Source organism: Balaenoptera musculus, chromosome 7 (assembly GCF_009873245.2).
Source record: "Balaenoptera musculus isolate JJ_BM4_2016_0621 chromosome 7, mBalMus1.pri.v3, whole genome shotgun sequence".
NCBI lineage: Eukaryota > Metazoa > Chordata > Mammalia > Artiodactyla > Balaenopteridae > Balaenoptera > Balaenoptera musculus.
The window spans coordinates 36,845,925-36,866,964 of NC_045791.1; positions in this window are offsets into that span (position 1 = coordinate 36,845,925).

The window sequence follows — 21,040 nt, forward strand, 5'->3', positions numbered from 1 at the left end:
CACAAAGAAAAAAAATTCTCTGTAAAGACTGGTAAAATAGACAAATCTCTAGTAAGACTAATTTGGGAAAAGATGGAAAAGGCAAAACTAAGCAATTCATTAGGGTTTTTATTTTTTAAAGGGGTCATATCTATAAATAGAGCAGCAATTAAAGAGTCAATAGAAGAACATAAATAGCTATATAGCAGTAAATATTAAAACAGAATAACTGGAAAAATTCTGAAAAATATATAATTTAACAGAGGTGACTCTTGGTGAAAAAGAATGTCTATATAGTTTTATAAAAATTAAATACATTGAATTTATTTTCTAAATCTTAGCCCAAAGAAACCACCAGATCCATATTCTATCAAATTTTCAAAGAACAAGTAATTCCAATCTTATAGAAAATTTCCGTATTATAGAAGAGTAAAATTCTAAAAACTACTGTAAGATATTAACACCACCTAGCAATGGTTAGAAAAAATAAAAGTGGGTGGAAATTTTAGTCTAATCTCACTCAGGAATATAGATGAAAACATTTAAAAATATTAGCAAACTGTGTCCAGAGTATATCAAAAGATAAATACATCACAATCAGTTTTGGTTTATCCTAACACTGGAATGGTAGTTTGACATTACAAAATCATTGAATATAATTCATTGTATTAGCGTATCATCTCAATAGACACAAAAAAATGTTTGATAAAATTCAATAGACGCTTACTATAAAAGATCTGGCAAACTGGCAATAGAAGAGAATATTTTTAAACTTCATAAAAATATCTAACAAAAACCTAGAACAATTATTCTTAATAGTTTTCTGTACTGTTCTCTTCAATATCAGGAAGAAGGCAAGAACATCTATTGTCAACATTTCTTTTCAACGTTTTTGAGGAGATCTTGGCCAGTAAGGTAAGACCATAAAAGAAATAGAAACTATGAGGGTTGCAAATGAAGGAGAGACACTGTCATTATTTGTATATGATATGATTGTTTAAGTAGAAAACTAAAGTACCAACAAAAATTATTAAAATCAATGAAAAACTTCAGTAAGCTGCTGGATATAAGAAAATATATATAAGATATATTTCATTTTCATATATAATTAGTACGAATATTTTGTTAATGCAGAGAGCCTCCTATCTAATATATGCAAAATACAGGAAATAAACATATTCTGAATGACAGTTCCTTAACTTTTTCCCCTCCTGAACAATGAGAATGCATTCTTCTTTGGCCCTTTCACTGTTCAGTTTGATTTTATTAAAATCCTTTCCTCATCTCTGAAGCTTAAGGGCTGGATAATTATAAGATCAGTTCAGTTATCTCTCAGACTGAGGTAAGTGGGGAGGAAACTGGAACTGTGGGTAGTACTAGTAGGAGGATGTCCAGAATTTTGGGTTTGTTTGTTTGTTTCCTGTGATTGTTGATACCTAGGATCCAGGGACATTGTATATAATGGTTTATTTGTCTTGGTCTCCACTCTAGCTATGAGGTATAAAACTACCTGACTTCCCTTCTTCCACTCCCATCTCCAAACCTGAACCTACTTCTTGACTCACTGGCTATACTCTCAGTCTTTCTGGTCCTGTACAGTTCTCCTACATTAGAATCCAACATGATGTATACGTGCATTTTCAAGATCAGATAAAGTGTATAAAAATTCTACATTCAGACTGGGACCAAGCCAATGATAGTACCAATTTGTCACTATTAAGATTCACTTCTTGGGCTTTTAATAGTCTTTCTGTCCACTTTGCTTCATGAACAAATGTGTCCATGGGGCAAAATCTGTGGCCATGATATTCTATATGTCCCTTTGCTGTGCTTACATTCCGATTTTTACTATTTCAACACTGCTATGAAAAATTCGTCAGTGTGGTTCTTTTAAAATTCATGTCAGAGGAAACTCTGTCTGCATGTGGCAAGTTCCCAGCTCCTTACTCTTGTGAAACATTTTCCCTAATTAAAAACATTCATAAAAATTAACTGTAAAGAGTTAGAGGCAAGGTTACTTCTGATTATATCCTATAAGAATATGAAGAAAAATGTGTGCTTCATGGTATAATGCTCTCTGCTGAGCAAGGGGCCTGATGTGGCTTTGCTCAAAGCTCGAGTTATATACTTAATTTTACACATTAAAATTTAATGATATTTTAAATGTAATATGCCTTTCCCAAACAGAATTTTTTTCTTTTTCAGTAGCCTAATTTCATAGTATTGCAGGAATAACATTTTGGAGTATAGTTGATAGGGTTTTCTTTCCCAGTATACATTTAACTATTTTTCATCAGTTTTAAAAAGCTTTTTCTTTAATAGCACTGCAAGTTTTTTCCAGTCCTGACAAAATTCTGAGGCAAAATTGTTTAAAGCAGGATATTATGCTTCTTTTGGCTTGGAAAAAATTTTTAATCATGCAAGTACCTACTTTTCTTTGACTGATTAAATCTATCTTCATATGTACATACAAAGCTGGTTTTCACTCATCAAAATTTATGGGTTTTGGGGACTTCCCTGGTGGTGCAGTTGTTAAGAATCCGGCTGCCAACACAGGGGTCACGGGTTCGAGCTCTGGTCCAGGAAGATCCCACATGCCGCGGAGCAACTAAGCCCGTGTGCCACAACTACTGAAGCCCGCGCACCTAGAGCCCGTGCTCCACAAGAGAAGCCACCGCAATGAGAAGCCCGCGCACCGCGACGATGAGTTGCCCCCGCTCGCAGCAACTACAGAAAGCCCACATGCAGCAACGAAGACCCAACACAGCCAAAAATAAATAAATAAATTTTTAAAAAATTTATGTGTTTTGTAAATTAAGATAATCTTGTATTAGAGAAAGCATATCTTGAAAAAAAATGCCTCCAGAAAATTTCAGGGACAAGTAGATAAGGAAAAGCATCTTTATAGGGGGTGGGAGGAAAGCTTGTTTCCCAATAATGCACTTATTTCCAAATGTTCCTGGCAAGACTTTCACAGGCTCTTAATTTTACATTCCTTTCTCCTGTGCACTTTTTTATTTCCCACCCAACAAATGAGGTAGTGAAAAGAGGTTACAGAGCAGCAGGGAGGCCTGTTGTTACACTAGGTATCTAGGCAACCAACATCCATCTAGTGTGTCACACAATGTGCTACTAAAATCTTAAATTTGTGGAGAGTGCTTTACACTTTACAAAATGGGTTCACATTTGCATGATCTCACTTGACCCCTGCCTTGTGGGGTATGCAGGAAAAATATTATCATTATTTCTATTTTGTGGTTAATAATGCCAAATATGGAGTAGATTGAGACTATTTTGGGTATCATAGTGAAAGGTGAAGATAAAATTTGACCCAGGAATTCTGATTCCATATCTGTTCTTCCTCTACCTCACTGCATACAGTGAACTTTCAAATAGTTGTTGGCTGACTGACTGAATAATAACAGAATATTTTCTTACAGCTTAAAACCATATATAAATAATTTTAAGAAAATTTTAATGACCCTCTCAAAAATATTATTCACTAGACGATTATAATGTTAAGATTTTGGCCTCTGCATTTCCAATAAAATTATTATTTACTCCAATAATAAAGAAAAATGTTCCGCAACTGAGAGAAAAAAATCTACAAAATGAAATAACTTAGAACTCTGGCTAAGTATTACAAAGTTTATGTGATACTGGATAAGTATCACAAAGTTTCTTAACTGAGGAGCTGTGTTTAAACTATTTTAAACAAAGTGCTATTCCATTCAAGTTTAAGAATTATAAGATTAAAACTTGGGTGTGGTGCACATTCATATTTCCTGTTATCAAACTTGTTGAGATAATGGGTTGAGAAATGGGGGTTGATAGCATCCATTACTTAAAATGTATTAGGTGGTGGTCTTACAGTTTTTATCAAGGGAGAAGATATAGTATCTGTATATCTCTTATTGTTATATTTGCTTCTGGTTACCAACATCAACATAATTTTTGCATAACTTTTTCAGTACTAGTGGGTGTCTTCCTGAGTAAATGACCTGTAAGCTTTCCAGTATTATCTAGCTGATAGGGTTACAGACTGTGAAAAAAAAACAATGACTGTCATAACCAAAGACAGAAGCAGCAATAGTCATCATTTCAAAATCCTTTTCTACCTCTTTTTAGTCTAGTCTACACTAGTCTATAATAGATGACAGTTTTGTTGTATGTGTCACATAGGTCATGTATAAAGTTCGATTTGCTAAATTTTTCATTTTGGTGATATCTTGAGAGTTTAAGCAAATATATTATGTAATAAATTTGTACATTCAAATATCTGAACCCATTATCAAAACTTGTAAAAGTATTTTACAATGAACTTGAACTTGATAATATATAAAACAGATGTAAATTTATAGGCAAAAAACCAGTGACTATGATTAATATATGTTCCTCTGCACTCTTGCCATTAGTTGAAAACTAAAATGCAAAATGGCACCAGTTCTTCTAAATGTAATTAGTCCTATATGCATTTAGAAATCCCTTCTAGTTTCTTTACCATCTGAAGCTGAAATTCTGATATTCTAAAATAGGAAAAAGCTATATTCAGATTAATACTATGTTATCAAAGAATTCATGATTAGGCAATAGAAAATTCATAGAAAGAATAAAAATGTTCATTTCATTTTCTTTTAAAAAAATCTTGGGTGTAGCTATTGATAATAAAAATAAGATAGTCTAAATTTTACATATATATGAACTTATAGGTCAGAAATACATATCGTAGGTAGAACATAATTTTGAGAGATTATTCTTGCAATTGGATCAAATTTGAGGTTCAAATTCCTGGAGTATTTGTGCCATAGTTTGGCTTCCCTGGGAACAGATACTGAAATAACAGTTGGGGTGAAATATGTTTATTAAGGACCAACACATGTGAAGGGCAGGAAGGAGGAGCATGACCAGATAGAGGAAAAAATTAACTGACTCAGGCTCAACAAAGTCTCCATTAACCCACTGGGGAGCTTTGAAGACAGAACTGCCCTTTAGAGACTCCCACACTGAGTCAAAATGGCTGGACCTTTATAAACCTTTCTCATTTTGTCATCAGATGTGGGCTTCCCTGGGAAGAACATTACATTGTGAGGAATTATTGTGAAATTATTTGTTCTAAATATTGTGCTTATGTTTGAAAAAGAGTCCTTATTTTTAAGAAATACTTACTGAAATATTTATGAATATAATGGCATATTGTGTGAGATTAAGATAAAGTGGAAATGTTCATTGCAGCACTATTTACAATAGCAAGCACATGGAAGCAACCTAAGTGTCCATCAACAGATGAATGGATAAAGAAGATGTGGCACATATATACGATGGAATATTACTCGGCCATAAAAAGTAATGAAATTGAGTTATTTGTAGTGAGGTGGATGGACCTAGAGTCTGTCATACAGAGTGAAGTAAGTCAGAAAGAGAAAAACAAATACCGTAGGCTAACACATATATATATATGGAATCTAAAAAAAAAAGTGGTTATGAAGAACCTAGAGGCAGGACAGGAATAAAGACATAAAGACACAGATGTAGAGAATGGACTTGAAGACATGGGGAGGGGGAAGGGTAAGCTGGGACAAAGTGAGAAGGTGGCATGGACTTATATATACTACCAAATGTAAAATAGATAGCTAGTGGGAAGCAGCTGCATAGCACAGGGAGATCAGCTCAGTGCTTTGTGACCACCTAGAGGGGTGGGATAGGGAGGGTGGGAGGGAGACGCAAGAGGGAGGAGCTATGGGGATATATGTATATGTATAGCTGATTCACTTTGTTATAAAGCAGAAACTAACACACCATTGTAAAGCAATTATACTCCAATAAAGATGTTAAAAAAAATAGATAAGGTAGAAAAAACAAGAGAAGAACCAAGTTCAAGTGGTTTCCAATGACCAAAGATGGGACAATTTGAGCATGACACCCTGCCCCCCCAAAAGACAATAAAGTATCAAAATACCTATATATATTTTTTTGTTAATAATAACCTTTTTAAATACCATCATATTGGGAGGTTACTTGGTCGCACCTACTCATTATTTTGAAAATAAATAAAGGAAACAACCTAGCACTTTTTCTGCTTCTCTTGTACAAATATATTTCAGAGTAACCAAACATTTGAGAAAAAAATTTTTTTAATTATTATTTATTTATTTTTTATGGCTGTGTTGGGTCTTCGTTTCTGTGCGAGGGCTTTCTCCAGTTGCAGCAAGCAGGGGCCACTCTACATCACGGTGCGCGGGCCTCTCACTATCGCGGCCTCTCTTGTTGCGGAGCACAGGCTCCAGACGCGCAGGCTCAGTAGTTGTGGCTCACGGGCCTAGTTGCTCAGCGGCATGTGGGATCTTCCCAGACCAGGGCTCGAACCCGTGTCCCCTGCATTGGCAGGCAGATTCTCAACCACTGCGCCACCAGGAAAGCCCTTGAGAACAATTTTTATAAGACAGTTTCAGGTAATTTATGCAGACGGAATGGTTGAATAGAAAAAATTATCATTTAGAAACACAATAAAATAGTGGATTTAGGAAATGATCACCAAGGAATGCTCAAACATTAGGAGAAAGATTGATGGAGAAGCTAATTGATGAATCAGGTTTAAACACCTGAACCAGCTATTCAGTCTTACCTAGCTGGACAAATATATTCCTCCTGGTAAGATGCATTAAGGCATACATGGTACCTCCTAAGGAGTAGCCGCACCAGTAATTAACCCTGTGTCTGATTACATCTCTAGCTCTAATTGAGTTTATAGGAAATAGGAAAGATAGAGAAACAATATAGGTAACAGCCAAATGCTAAAGCAAGAATGTGGAAAATATTATAAGACAGTTTTTTTCAACAAGTAATTTCAACAAGTGACTAATATGAAAAAGAAAGGGAAGAGCTATTATAAATTTAAAAAGACTTTTAAGATGTATAAACCATATGCAATTGTGCAAATCTTGTTTGGATGCTGACTTGAACAGATCAACTATATATAGAAATTTTATCATGAAATAAGTATTAGATGATATTAACAAAATATTGTTAATTTCGGAGGTATAATAATGTCATTGTGGCTTTAAAAGTTTATTAGAAGTCTTATTTAAACTAACACACCAAAAAAATGTCATAAATGACAGAAACTATGTTGTATGACAAATCTGGTTCAAAGGAATCTTGGCAATCGTCATTGTAAGCTAAATCCCACAAGATAAAATTTAACAGGAATAAACGCATTGCAAACTGTCAGAATGAAGGTAAGCTAACTTAACTGCAATTTGTGAAAAAGAGCAAGCCCACATTACTTGAAATGGATTACACTGTGTCTCTGAAGATTTTTTTAAACAGTCGATGCAAAGTAATTTTTCTTTTGCTCTCATTTCATAATAACTGAGGTTGCTTGGTTCTGCAATTTTAGTTGTATAATTAACGGGCTTGAAAATTCTGGGTTTTGCTTTCTTATCATCTTAAGATGTTGAATCAGGTTGTATTGGGCATAACTTGTGCACTATCTTGATGTCTAACATCACTGTTGCTCATCAAATGTACTTGCTGTAATATGCGTGATGATCCCTCTGGATACTAGGTTGGGTAGAAAAGTTTGCTTTACAGTAGCTAGTCTGCTACTCTTACTGCCTCCTTGGCTCATTGCTAAGTTCTCACTTCTTAGTATTTCAGCTCCCCAGGCTCAGGTCATGCTCCCTCCCCAAATGCCCAAATAATGGAGCTATCCAGCTTTACCTTTCCAAGTCATAGTTTAGTTTGAGTGTAGATCTGTTTCACAAGGGTAATTTCTTTGGGAGGGCTCTATTTCTTCAGAGTCTCCCTCCTTCCCCTGCTAAAATTTTATTCGGCTAGCTGAAATTGAGAAAAGGCAACACCTCATTTGAACACAAAGAACAAGGGACTGTTACTGAATATAGTAATCATTTGCACAGTAATACATTTTTTTCCTATTGGATTTAAGTCTCTGGAAGTTCAGTCTTTGGCTTGGAAAATCTGAGGGTTGAGAGTAACATTTGATGCTTGCCAGTCAAGGTTTCCCAAACTTGAGTCATTAGTATAAAATCCTTCACAATTTTTACTATATGAGCACAATTACTTATAAAATACACTTCATTAAATTAAATCTATTTTAACATAAATTTATTTAAGTAGAAAAATGTGTATCAGCACCACGATTGTATCTTTTTTTTTTTTTTTACAAAGTGGCTTTGAAATATTTACAATGAGCAAAAAACAAATTTTCAACTGTGTGCGACCTAAAATTATCTTGCTTACTACTGCTGGAGGAAAATTTAGTGTAGTAGATCCACACGTTACCTGAATTGTTGCCACCTCCACATTACATGTAAATTCCTGCTGTGAGAGATATTTTACTCTAGTTCCCAGTCACCTAGCATGCTGTCTAGCTTACATTAGGACTCAGTAAATGCTTATTAGACATGTTTATTGCATGAATAAATGCACCTAACTAGAGACATCATAATTTGAAAATCCATGTTATTACCAACTTTGATAAACTTTCACTTTGAGGAGTGACATTATTGAAATAATTGCCTTTTACATCGTTCCACACCAAATTCTCTGACTGTTCTATTGGCAAACACTGCTCTGATTTCTCTTGAGAAATAGCACAGATTTAGATTGTAAAGTTGACTTATTCATCACCTGTAATTCATCCACCCCAAAATACTTGAGATATTAAACATATTTGTGTTTGTTAGTAGATAGAAGGTAACAGTAGCAGAAAGCAGACAATTTCTTCATAATTGAAAGTGTTCAGTTGACTTTTATCTAAAATATGATTTCACAGGTATATTTTTCCTGTGTAAGTTATGTTTTTAAATTTTGGTATTCCCTAACAGCAACTTTTGACCCTTTGATTTAAGAGATGTATTGATTTTTTGATGTTAAGTGATGCTGTAATGCTCTAAAAAGAGAGATTTTTATGACTACCAATAAATAGATCCAAATTATGAACATGAGAATTGTAGATATCTATGGATTTGAAAACTGCCACCCTAAATATCAGGAAAAATGGCCCAAGTGAAGGAACAGCAGGTTATGTAAAGCCACTTAGAGTTATTGGTGCCTTGAAGATCTGGGAATAGAATATTTGTGTATTTTGTCCAGGAGGAAACTGAAAATCTGACATTTTATAGAAGCTGGGACATTTAGAAGCTGACAGCTTTTAAACCTTATTTCATATAAGAAAAAAATCTCACTCTTATTAATAGAATATTTGAAAAAAATGCTTATTTTCTTATAGTATTATGTCATTGATTGATGGGTGGGGAAGGGTGACTGAAATCCAGGAAGTGAGATTAACGTAGATGCCACAAAGTGAGCAAATATACATCCACAAAGTGAGCAAATATATTATAAGGAGTGTATAATATAATTCAAGAGATATCTTAAAGTAAATCCTTTAATAGGTATAGTGATTTCACATATAAAAATTTTCTATCAGTATTTCATTTAATCTTTATCATTGGAAGGGCTTTCCTACTACATTCAACAAAATGTGAAAGTCTCAGCAGTTAAACATTTTAATTGGCTTATGAATTAAATTAAAAATGTCTTAGTAATAAAGAGCTAATTTTAAAATTCTACCAACAGGTTTATTACTTCTGTACATATTTATTTAGCACCGAATTTACAGATGATGCTCTGCCAGATTCTAAAGAACAAGATGGATAAGACAACTAGACAATGTGCATACATTTTGCCCACAGTGATTGTCACAGTGCACTGTGATTGCTTTTTTGCATGTTTGTCTGACCACCTTTGCTCTTCCATTGTGTGTGTGTGTGTGTGTGCACGTGTGTGTGGTCATAATGTAAAAAAGTATTCTAACTGGGTAATAATTTTTAAAAAGGCTTGAAAAATATTGCACTTAACTGAGTTGCCTCCGAACAGAGAACTGTGGGCTGTGTGAGAAGAGACTCTTTCCTCTGTTTCTCCTGCAACCCACAGTATAGCTGGAATATTGTATAGACCCTCAATGTTTGTTGAGTCTTAGGCAAGAGAAAAAAGGAAACGTTGTTACAATAGTGATAAAGTTCCTCTAACCATTAAACCTCAAGACAAATGATGCCATAAGCAATAAGGTGGGATTATTTTTGTTGTAAATGCCATCTAGGTAATTTTAATGCTTCTATATAGGGAAAAGAAATGTTGGGGGGAAATTCCATCATAATGAAGAATGTTTTTTGAATGGGTTGAAATTTATTGAGGAAGCGGGCAACACTCAGACTTTGGGATGTTTAAGTGAGGTTAGCGTCCTAGGGTGCAGATGGAATAGGATGTGCAGCTCCAGCTTTAAGTGGCATAGACATATACACGCTACCAAATGTAAAATAGATAGCTAGTGGGAAGCAGGCGCATAGCACAGGGAGATCAGCTTGGTGCTTTACGTCCACCTAGAGGGGTGGGATAGGAAGGGTGAGGGGGAGGGAGATGCAAGAGGGAGGAGATATGGGGATATATGTGTATGTATAGCTGATTCACTTTGTTATACAGCAGAAACTAACACACCATTGTAAAGCAATTATACAATTATATATAGCAATTATATAAAGATGTTAAAAAAAAAAAAAGACGGCAAGGGTTTGGAAGCTGTCGCAATGTGAAAAAAATTAAGAATGGCAAGAGTCTAGATCCTCAGCTGGCTCAGTGACCACATGATGATGAAAAAATGGAGAAAAACGGAAAAGGGGTGAATGAATCTTGTAGTCGGGTTGCACGTGGTAGTGATTCTTCAGATGAATCTCTATGAAGTTATTGGCTTTCCCATAGGGAACCCAGAGCGTATTGAGAAAACTGTAAGATATGTTACATTTGGTTCAGTGAAGATGTTCTAGAAAATTACACAGCAAAGCCAGGTCTCAGATGGAAAGTCCAGGGTAAAGAATGGAGGATGTTATTTTTAGGCATTGGGGTAGCTATTAAATGTTTTGAACAAAGGAGTTAAGATCAGAAGTATGCATTATGGCAGTGCCCAGAATGAGCAGAAGAGGGAAGGGAATTAAGGTCGGAGTGGTAGGGAACTATTGCAATAGACAGTAGAAATAATAACCTTGGCTATGTGAGAGGCAGAGCACTAAGCAATTTATGTGTATTGCCCCCATTTGATCTCACAGTAATCTTATGAGATAAATAATAATTTTATCTCCGTTTTACAGTAGAAGAATCTGAAGTACAGGGAGCCTGTGTGATGCACTAAGGTCAGAGTGCTGGAAGGTGGGAGGGTACAGTCAGGAGGCAATGTCTGTTTGAGTATTAAGACAGAGCTCTCAGTTACCAAGCCACGTTACCTCCATGGATAGCATTCTATATCCAGAGTTATAATCATTACACATTTTAGAACAAAATAGCTCTGTGAATCAAGTTTTTCACAGTTTAACTTATTTTTTAATCTCTAATTTGTTTCTTATAGCATAAACCAATTAAGCATATGTTTGAGACCAATTTGGCAGATTTCACTGTAGTGTAACGAGCCTGGGCTCTTATTATGCCTTCCATGGTGTGTCCTTTAGAGCCTTAGACAGCCTCTGGCTGACTTCGGGTATTGATTCCAGGCAGATCTATTAATATACCCAAGTCTACGTTCTGTAGCACAGGCTTGAAGTTAATTTTTAAAGAATGAGCTTGCAGGCAGCTGTATTTCTTGGCCTTTCACATAGGATCATCAACAACTTATTGTCCAAAAATATAGACACCAGTCTCATTCAGGACCCCTCCAGAATTTTGTCTTATAACACTTCTCTAGCCACATCTTCTCTATTATTTTATATACATCTTTAATTCTGTCATCTGACCTAACTACCCTCTATTCTTTAAAATGCTTGAATACTATGTATCCCTTTTAATATATTCATTGCATAGCTGAATCCCACTCATTCCTTCAAAATCAAGATCACATCCCACCTCTGCTGGTGGCCGACCTCCTAGGCCCTGGGGTTGCCTCTCTGCACTCTCATATCTCTGATTAGAAGTAGCATTTATTAGTAATTTCATCTTTGACTCCTTTATGTGGTTAATCATATTTTTATGTGACCATATCAGTTTTAGTTCAGTAGATTATAGGCACCCCTACCCACCCAACTAGAGCAGGATCTTAGCCTTAACATTTATTTATATTTTTGAATACTATACAACACAGTAATTTCCGCATAAACCTCCAATAAGTATTTTTATTGTATCGACATCTTTAAAAGTTATCAAATTGTTTTTATTTTATTATTATTAAGTAACAGTGTATATTTTATATGTATTGTTGGAGCCCCAAACTCAGGAATGAGATAGATAAGAGTTTAGCAAGTCATTTGGAGATTACATGCCTTACCTAAAATGGAAAACACTACTTTATAGTGGCAAATTATTCTAATGCAGGAGTGAATGTTCAGCGTTACCAGACCTTGTTTATTTTTCAAGACAATCCAGAAATCCACACTTTCATGAGAAGTTTCTTCAATGTTGAGTATTTGCTGAAATAAGTTTTAAACACCCATGCAAGGCAAAATAAACACATCTGTTGGTCCATCTATCAGCCCACATGTTTTGCCTCCTAATGTATGTGTATCTGTCATTTCAACGTAATATTTAGAACATTGTACTCACAAGCATGATCATCATAATCTAATGCATTAAGATACATTATTTGTTCCTGCAGACTAAAATGTAATCTAAAATAAAACAGGACTTAGCACTATTACAAAATTCCATTCCATACATACATTTCAATGAGATTTGAGGAACAATTTCCTGTTGCACTGAAATGCAGTAGTGGTGGGAAATGCAACCATCAATTCTAGCATGAATTACTATACCATTTATAGAAGTATTAATATAGATATTTGTCAGGCCCTAATAGCAGTTACCAGATTCTATATCTGCAATAATTAAGCATTTCTGTGAAAATCCAAGAAAATGTAATTATTGCTCTCTCTTTTTTTCCTGAGTTTAAGTTTCAGTTCAATTCAACCAACATATACTGAACGTCTGCTTTGAGTGAGACCTAACAGTAGGTGCTGTAGAGAACACAAAAATGAGTAAAATGATTTACCCTCTGTGCACCTCTGTTCTCATCTTCTTTGCCTATCTAAATTCTGCCTATTCTCTCAAAGCCCAAATCTTATCCAACATTCTTTGAGTCTAGTTGAGAGGTAAGACCAATACTCAAATAAGTATTATACAAAAGATATTATGGCAGGTTCTTTAAAGGAATTAACAAAAATTTATCTGAGTATATAAACATTTTAGTATATGAAAATAAGCATAATGTGATAGAAAGTATCTAGTATGAACTGAAAGCAACGTTATTTAGGTTGATCATACAAACTCTCTTTTTGGAGATGTTATTTGAGCAGAATTCTAGTAATAAGGGGTTAACCAGATATGTTACCAGGGAGCCAGGCAGAGGGCACAAATTTGGCATATTCTATGAATAGAAAGAAGACAAGAGGGATAAGAATCAGGGTCAGCAAGGAGAAGAGTGTCAGGAAATAAAGGCAAATCATACAGGATCTTGTCGAGCATAAAGACTTTGGAAGTCCTCTGGAGTGTAATGGGCAGCCGTTGAAGGGTTTTAGGCAAGGAACTAATACTACATAATTTACATATTTAAAAGTCCACTTTGGCTTAAGTGGACTGAGTAGATGGTATTCATTTATTGAGATAGAAAATGTGGGCGGGAGCAACAGCTGTAGAGTGTATTAGCTCTCCTGTGGTAACCAACCCCTAAATGTCTATGGTTTACCAAACCATTTCTCATTCCATGTTATCTGTCAGTTGCTGCAGTTCTGCTGTTGTGGATCTGCTCTCTGTGCCTTTTTATCACTTGGCCAAGTTGAAGGAGCAGACCCTATTTGGGACATGTTATTCTCAAAGCAGAGAGCAAAGAACAAGAGCTGAAGCTTAATTTTGAAATTGTTAAAGTTTCTGCCCAGATGTGGTATAAACACATTCACTTCCATTGGTCAAAGCAAGTCACATGGCCAAGTGTGACAATGGGATCACTCTCTTCTTCTCTAAGGAGCTGCCGGTCAAACAACAACACATGAGTTTATGTAACCCTGTTACAGAGGAGGGAGTGAATAGTTGGATATACATAGTAGTAACATAATCCATCACAAGAGGTAAAGACGATAGGTTTAAATGGGAAAATAAAAAGGTGTTCATGAGAATACAGAAGAGTACAAATCATGTAACAGGAGGAAGAGTTACCTGGGATCTAAACTTGCTTTACCACTAACAAACTTGTGACCCTGAACAAGTCACTTAACCTACCTGGGCTTTATTTTCTTCATATGCAAAATAATAAAGTTATACTAGAATTAGGGAAGAGTAGCTTGGCTTTTGAGAGGCCCATCTCCCCTAATATTATAGTTATATAGATAGTTATCTTTATGTGGTATTATTTGACTATGTATATTTTCTGTGAAAAGGATGTTCAGCTGATCAAAACACTGGAACCTGAAGAAAGATACAAAAAACAACTAGGGAAAAATGACTTTTAATGTGTACAGTCAGCTTTTAAAATTCTGCATACATACCTGCTGAGGCACATAGAATCCCCAAGTTTAATAAATCCCTTTTTTCCATTTCCATTTTTTCAATTAAAGCATACTGATATAACAAGAAAACCAATACAAAGGAACAATTAATAGTCTCTAAACAACCCTGTAAATAATTGATGTTTACTCCCTGGTATGAATCCTTCCATGTTATTTTCCATGAATATGCAAGCATATATAGCCACTTCTATAATGCATAATTTAAATCATGCTTACTCCTTACAAAAAGGATGATGCAAATAAATTTAGACCAAACATATTTTCCACAACGGTTTTCCTCCTATGTAATATATTGTGAAGATCTTTTCAGAGTAGTATACATTATGTACTAATTTATCTTCACTAGCCTTATAATTGTTCATTGTGTGAATACACTGTAATGCATTTGACCATTCACCTGTTTAAGCACATTAAGATTTTCTTCATAAATTTTTTATTATAAAACATTAATATAAATATCTTTGCACATAATTCTTTACATGTTACTGCCTCTATTTTTTTATGATAGATTCTCCCAAGAGGGATTTCTGTGCCAAGGGTATGTGCACTCTGTTTTGTTGGAGTAGTGAATGTCATGATTCATTGCACAGATCTCCCCTCCAGGACTATGGCATTCATTTCCCAGCTGCTGGGAATGTTGATGGCCAACTTCTCTCAGCTGAGTTCCTCTCTGGATGAACAGAGCTGAATAACCCAAAAATTATTGGACTATGACCCAAAAGTTATTGGGTTATGAAAGTTCATGCCCCTATCAAGAGTGCATTTCACATCTAATGACTGATTGATGCAGGGGTATAAATGTCTAGTCTTCTTGCTCCAAACTGGGACAAGTCTATAGGGCCATCCCAGCTCTAGATCTCCCAGTATGGTTGGCTGGGTCTTTGTTGCAATTGCGACAAAGTTCAACTACTCCATTTGCCCAATTTGGCTTCCTTCATTCCCTCACATGTACTTATACCGAGAGTATTCTCCAACAGACTGCTGCATGTTAATCCCACTGATCTCCATCTTTGCTCCCCAGGGTGCCCAGTCTGTGACAGTGACGGATTGATTTCCATATTGACGATTTAGATCTTTCTGATAATCAGGAAGTCAAGACTACAACATTGCTCTGTAGACTTCTTAACAAAGTGCAGTTACCATAGAATGGCGCATCCTGTCACCCAGACTTCCTCAGCAGCAACTTGTCTCTTGGTTTTACTGAGTCTTCTCTAATGAAAATTCACTGCAATAAATGATTTGTTCACTTTGTCCAAATAATAATCATCTTCAGTAATCAAAGTGCCTGGTTTAGGATATTTATATAAATCATTTATTTGATATCAGTTGTCTTCAGAGAGATAAGGGTTTACTACTTACAATAAATGAAGCAAATGTTTACAAAGTATTTACAAAACCAGAATTTATATTTATTAGGTATACAAAACCAAAAGATAAAGTTTTTATGATTACCCTCATTTTTCTGTGTTCAGCTAGATTTCTATCATTTTGTCTGAAACCTCAATACTATTTCCCAGAGTCAGACTATTAAGTAGGAACTTTATTAATAGTGGGAAGCAATCCATTCCCATAGCAACACTTTCAAGGTGCTCCCCAGCTCTCCTGTCAGTGATACATATAGACCCACTCAGGGAGACTTGTGAAAGGAAGATGGAGGGAAAAGAGCAAGGGTGGGAAGAAGGAACTCTTAAAAGCAACAATAAAAATAAACGCCGGGATTGCTTTTACTGTGGGATTGAATATCTGGCAATAATTTTGTTAAGATATTTGATGTTCCAATAGACACAGCTAATTTGAGAAGTTTCTATAATTATTAACTTTTCCCTTTAAAAGTGTAATGATAATACAAAATGAGCGTATCCAGAAGCATATAAAATGTACTCAGTAAAATCAGCAGAGAAGTATGGTATAATAACTACAATGTTATAAAACTAGACTTTTCAAGATTTCCTTTAGTGGGTAAGAGGGGGCCGATATGGAAAGACTCTACTTTAACTTGATAAGCTTCCTTGCAATGTGCTGACAATAAATCACTAATTAATTTTGGCCATGTCAGAAAAAAAGTGAAAAGAAAATGTTTACTGAGCTTTAAGCTATTCCGTGTACTGCACAGAAATACAATAGATCGATTTCATTACCTGAAAGCAAATGATTGGCATTTTGAGTGTCAGTTTGAAATATGATTGCAACAAATCTCATCCAGTTAAAGAATTCCCCCCCAAAGAACAATCTTCCGTAGCTCTATGCTGAGGGACAGCATCGCGCTTATGATAATAAACTAAATGGCAGCAGCTGACGGTAGAGTGTTCTTCCTTTATTATCAACATCTTGCCCTGCTAATGAGCTCAACTTCACCCTGGGAGAGCTGTCTATTTGGGGCAGGGGAAGTTACTCTTTCTCCTTGCCAGCTTGTTTCTAATTCCTTCCTGAAAAGAAAATGTCAGTCATGCTTAATTGCATTAAATTAGGTGTGATAGTTTAAAACAGCACCAGGTCTTTCTAAAGTTCAACTAAATCACTCAAATTCTCACTTCTTTCTGAAGCCCCAGGTTGGGGTTTTAGGTCATGTCTAAGAAGTGTCGCTGTAGGGAATTAACATGGTGTATGTGTCCAAGGCACCTAACTTCATTTTCTGACCACATGTCATAATCATTGTCAAGAGGAATTAAATACCACCATGTGTACGGAGCTCTTCTAGGGACAAGCCAGAACAACAGACACCTGGTATGGCTCTTTCATAGAATTCTGAACCAGACAATAGGGTTGGTCACATGCACAAGTGTAGTGAAGAATATAAAGTCTTTATTAATTTGAATTTGACTCATTTGGGATCACTAATAATTCATGCCACAGATTTCATTTCATCTTTGAAGAAAGAATTTCTGAGAAGAGTAATACCAAAGATTTCACAAAGCAAGCTTGCCTACACAGAGAAATATGCTTTCCAAACATGGATGTATTTATTTCTGCATTCATTTATGTATGAATTCATTCATTCAACCTTAGTTCTAAGTGTTTATTGAATGCCTTCAATGATCATATAGGGATGTTAGAGGATCTGAAGTGATATACACTAAAGTAAGGTGAAACAACTATAGTCTTTGAGAAGCTGGTCATTTAGCTAGAGCTTATAGATATTTGTTGTTAATAAGACTGACTTGAACTAATAGGACATATTCTTTCAAAGTTTTTTTGACTTGTTTACTTTTGAGTTTAAAGTTTGGTTTTGCAGAATAAAGTTTTGTTTTTTATCTAACCTGAGCTGCTTCATTCTAGCTGATATTCACAATTAATTCCAAGAGATGTATTATTTATTATTATGTTATCTGAATTTTACAGATGCAGGTAACAGATTCTGAGATAAACAACATTCACAAAAAATGCATATGTATACTGTCCAAATATAGGTATGCATTAATTTTGAGAGCATTTATCATAGTACCAGGTACAAAATACGCATTTAATATGTTGATTTTTCCAATAAAATTTTGAAAGAAAAAAATACTTTATCTCAGTATTGCAGTCAACTAGCTCAGCTTAACTTATAGAATTTTTCTCAATTTATTTTCCATAATAGACGTTGAACTTTCTCAGAATTCTCATTTCATTTTATAGCCTAGTCTCTCTGTCCCATCTGGGTATACACCTGAAAGAGTTTGTGTGAGTCTTAGGAAAGGGGTCATTGTAGCATGTAACTTCTATATTGTTGATAAAGACATTCTCTCTATTAGACATTCTATCTAAGACATTCTGTCTATACTACAGCGGCAAAAGTAAAGCCACTTTTGAACTTTATCTGTTTCTGCACAATTAAGGCATTAAAGGAAGATCTTAATTTCTACTAAGATAAATGAAAATGAAGTCATTTATATTCCTGTCTTAGTTCATCCAGCTGTCAGTCTACCTGTCTATTTGTCCACCTGTCCAGCCAGACAGCCATTCAGTCACCCAGCTATCTCTGCCACTAATAACGTCTGTTCAATAAAGTGTCGTAAATTTAGGGGTAGAAATACAAGATACATTCACTGCATTAAAAAAAAAAAACATATAATTGGAGTAGAGGGAGAATAACATAAATCAGACTTGTTATAATTTAAGACAGTAGTTAGAGAGGGCAATTTGAGTTTAATGAATAACTTGATGACTCAAGAAAGGGAAAAATTCACCTCTAGGAAAAGGCATTTGGATATGCTTTTTGAAATCTAAAGTACCTTAATATTTGTTGGATGAGTGAATGAATGAATAAAGAAAGAAATGAATAATAATTAAAGCACAATCTAAAAACAACAGAATCTAGATAGGAAGAGACACAAGCTTAAGATGTCACTGGAGCAAAAAGCAATGTAAGTACTACTGCTCATACTTTTGAAAACACAAGGTAATTGGAAAATTGTGAGTAGTCTAAACAAACAGGAGTGTAAAGAATGTGAAAGAATCAAAGTCTATTATCATAGTTTTTACAAATATGGTCCCAGGTTCTTCAACATTCTTCCATCAGAAGTTAGGGTCGGTATACCCTTTCCTCGAAACAAGTCAAGCTTGTGACTGCTTTGACCAGTAGAGGACAGTGGAACTTCTGAAGCCAGGTCGTAAATGACCATGCAGCTTCTTCCTAGTTCTATTAGGGTATTCACTCTGGTGGACGCCAGCCACCATGTAAAAAATATGACCAAGCAAGACCTGGAGTTGATAGCCCACCTGAACTCCAGCCTCACCTACCAGCCCTATAAGCAAACCATTTTTTACAGCACGGGCAGCCCACTGCCACCCCTGCCAACGGCTAACTGCAACCAAATGAGAATTTCCCGAGTGGGCCCTTCCCACCTTCCTGACCCACATATAGTGAGCAAAATAAAATAGCTGTTATTTTACACCACTAGGTTGTGCACTTTTACAGGCAGCAATAGTAACTACACTAGTAACTACAATAAGATTTTGGTACCAAAAATTGGATCCAGACTCACACAAATATTAAATACCTGGCCAGTCTGGGCTTCTCAAGCCAGTCAATCAACAGGCTAGGAAGAGGTTTACTCTGCTGGCTGGGTTGATTGATCCTGACTTTTAAAGAAAAACTGGGATGCTTTACATACCTAAATTAGGGAGGAGAATGTTTAGAATAAAGATCCTCTGAAGTCTCTCCTCTTATGTCCTGTAGTAAAAGTCAACAACAACAAAAGAGCTACAACCCAACACAGGCAGTACTACTGATGTCCCAGTACTACTACTGTCCCAAATGAGGATTTGGGTCACTCCACCTGGCAAGAAACCGTGATCAGCTGAAGTGCTTACTGAAGGAAAAGAGAACTTAGAGTGAGTAACAGAAAAAGAAAATGATAAATATCAGCTCAACCACATGATAAGTTGCAAAAATCAGAATCTGCAATAGTTATGAATATTTATTAATTTTTATGTGAATATATATGGGTAACACAAGTCAATTCTCTTCCCCTACCACATCCCCCTATTTAACATAGACTGTATTAACAGTTGCCAACGTCATATCTCTTTATTTAAATGACAGATGTCAAAAGGGAAGAGTGACTCAGAAGAAAAATAAGCATTGTCCAAAGATGGATAAAGGGACTTGACATCTTTTTTTTAGGGGAGAGGGTCAGACGTTTTTGGTTGTTATGTGGCATAATTGCATCATACTGAGTAAAAACACAATTTGGCTATTGTATTTACTTGGAACTTTTAGGTATGATTAAAAGAATGGTTTAAGATGGTATAATGCTAAATTGTCAAGGGATAGACTCTGGTGGCTTTGCGTTATGTCAACTTAGCTAAGTTGGAACTATATTTTCCAGAATTCCCTTCCTGTATGCTTCCTAGTGGGCCACAGGAGAAATTAACTCAGGGTTTGGAAAGTGAAAGTGAAGCAGCAACCATCTCTTTATGCTCAGTAGGTCAAAACAGAGCCAGGCATTGTCGAAGCCCACGCACATTGCTGAGTCTGCTGGTTCCTCTTGTTTGTGTGAGGCAGTGTTTGTTTCAGCAGCTTCCCAGGTCCTGTTGGAGATCCTCCTGTTGGATCAGTTTCTTAGAATTCTGGGCCAGGTGCATGACCAGTTGTGGAGGAAAGAGAGCCAGCTTATCATGAGTACCATCTCTATCACCATGATTGGAGATTGTGAGAGACAGGCGTGGGTACCAGTTTGTCTTTGGGAGTTCCTGTTTGTTTTCTTCATGGATTCCAGCTTTTCCTTGCTTCCAACTCTGTACATTACATTTCCTTCCCAACCTCCAGCCCTGCTGACGACAAGAAAACACCAGATACAGGGGCAACAGCATTACACTAGATTGCCTAAGTAGCTCCCATGACTGCTTAGAGAATAATTTCTATAATAAATCTCATATTCTGTAATACCCATAGTGATTCTGCTTCTCTGATCAAACACTGACTGTTAAAATTTCAGAAACATATAACAATAGTTTGATGAAGAAAACTAGACTTGTATTTTTCTCCTGTCTGTATCATTGATCCACTAAATATATCATGG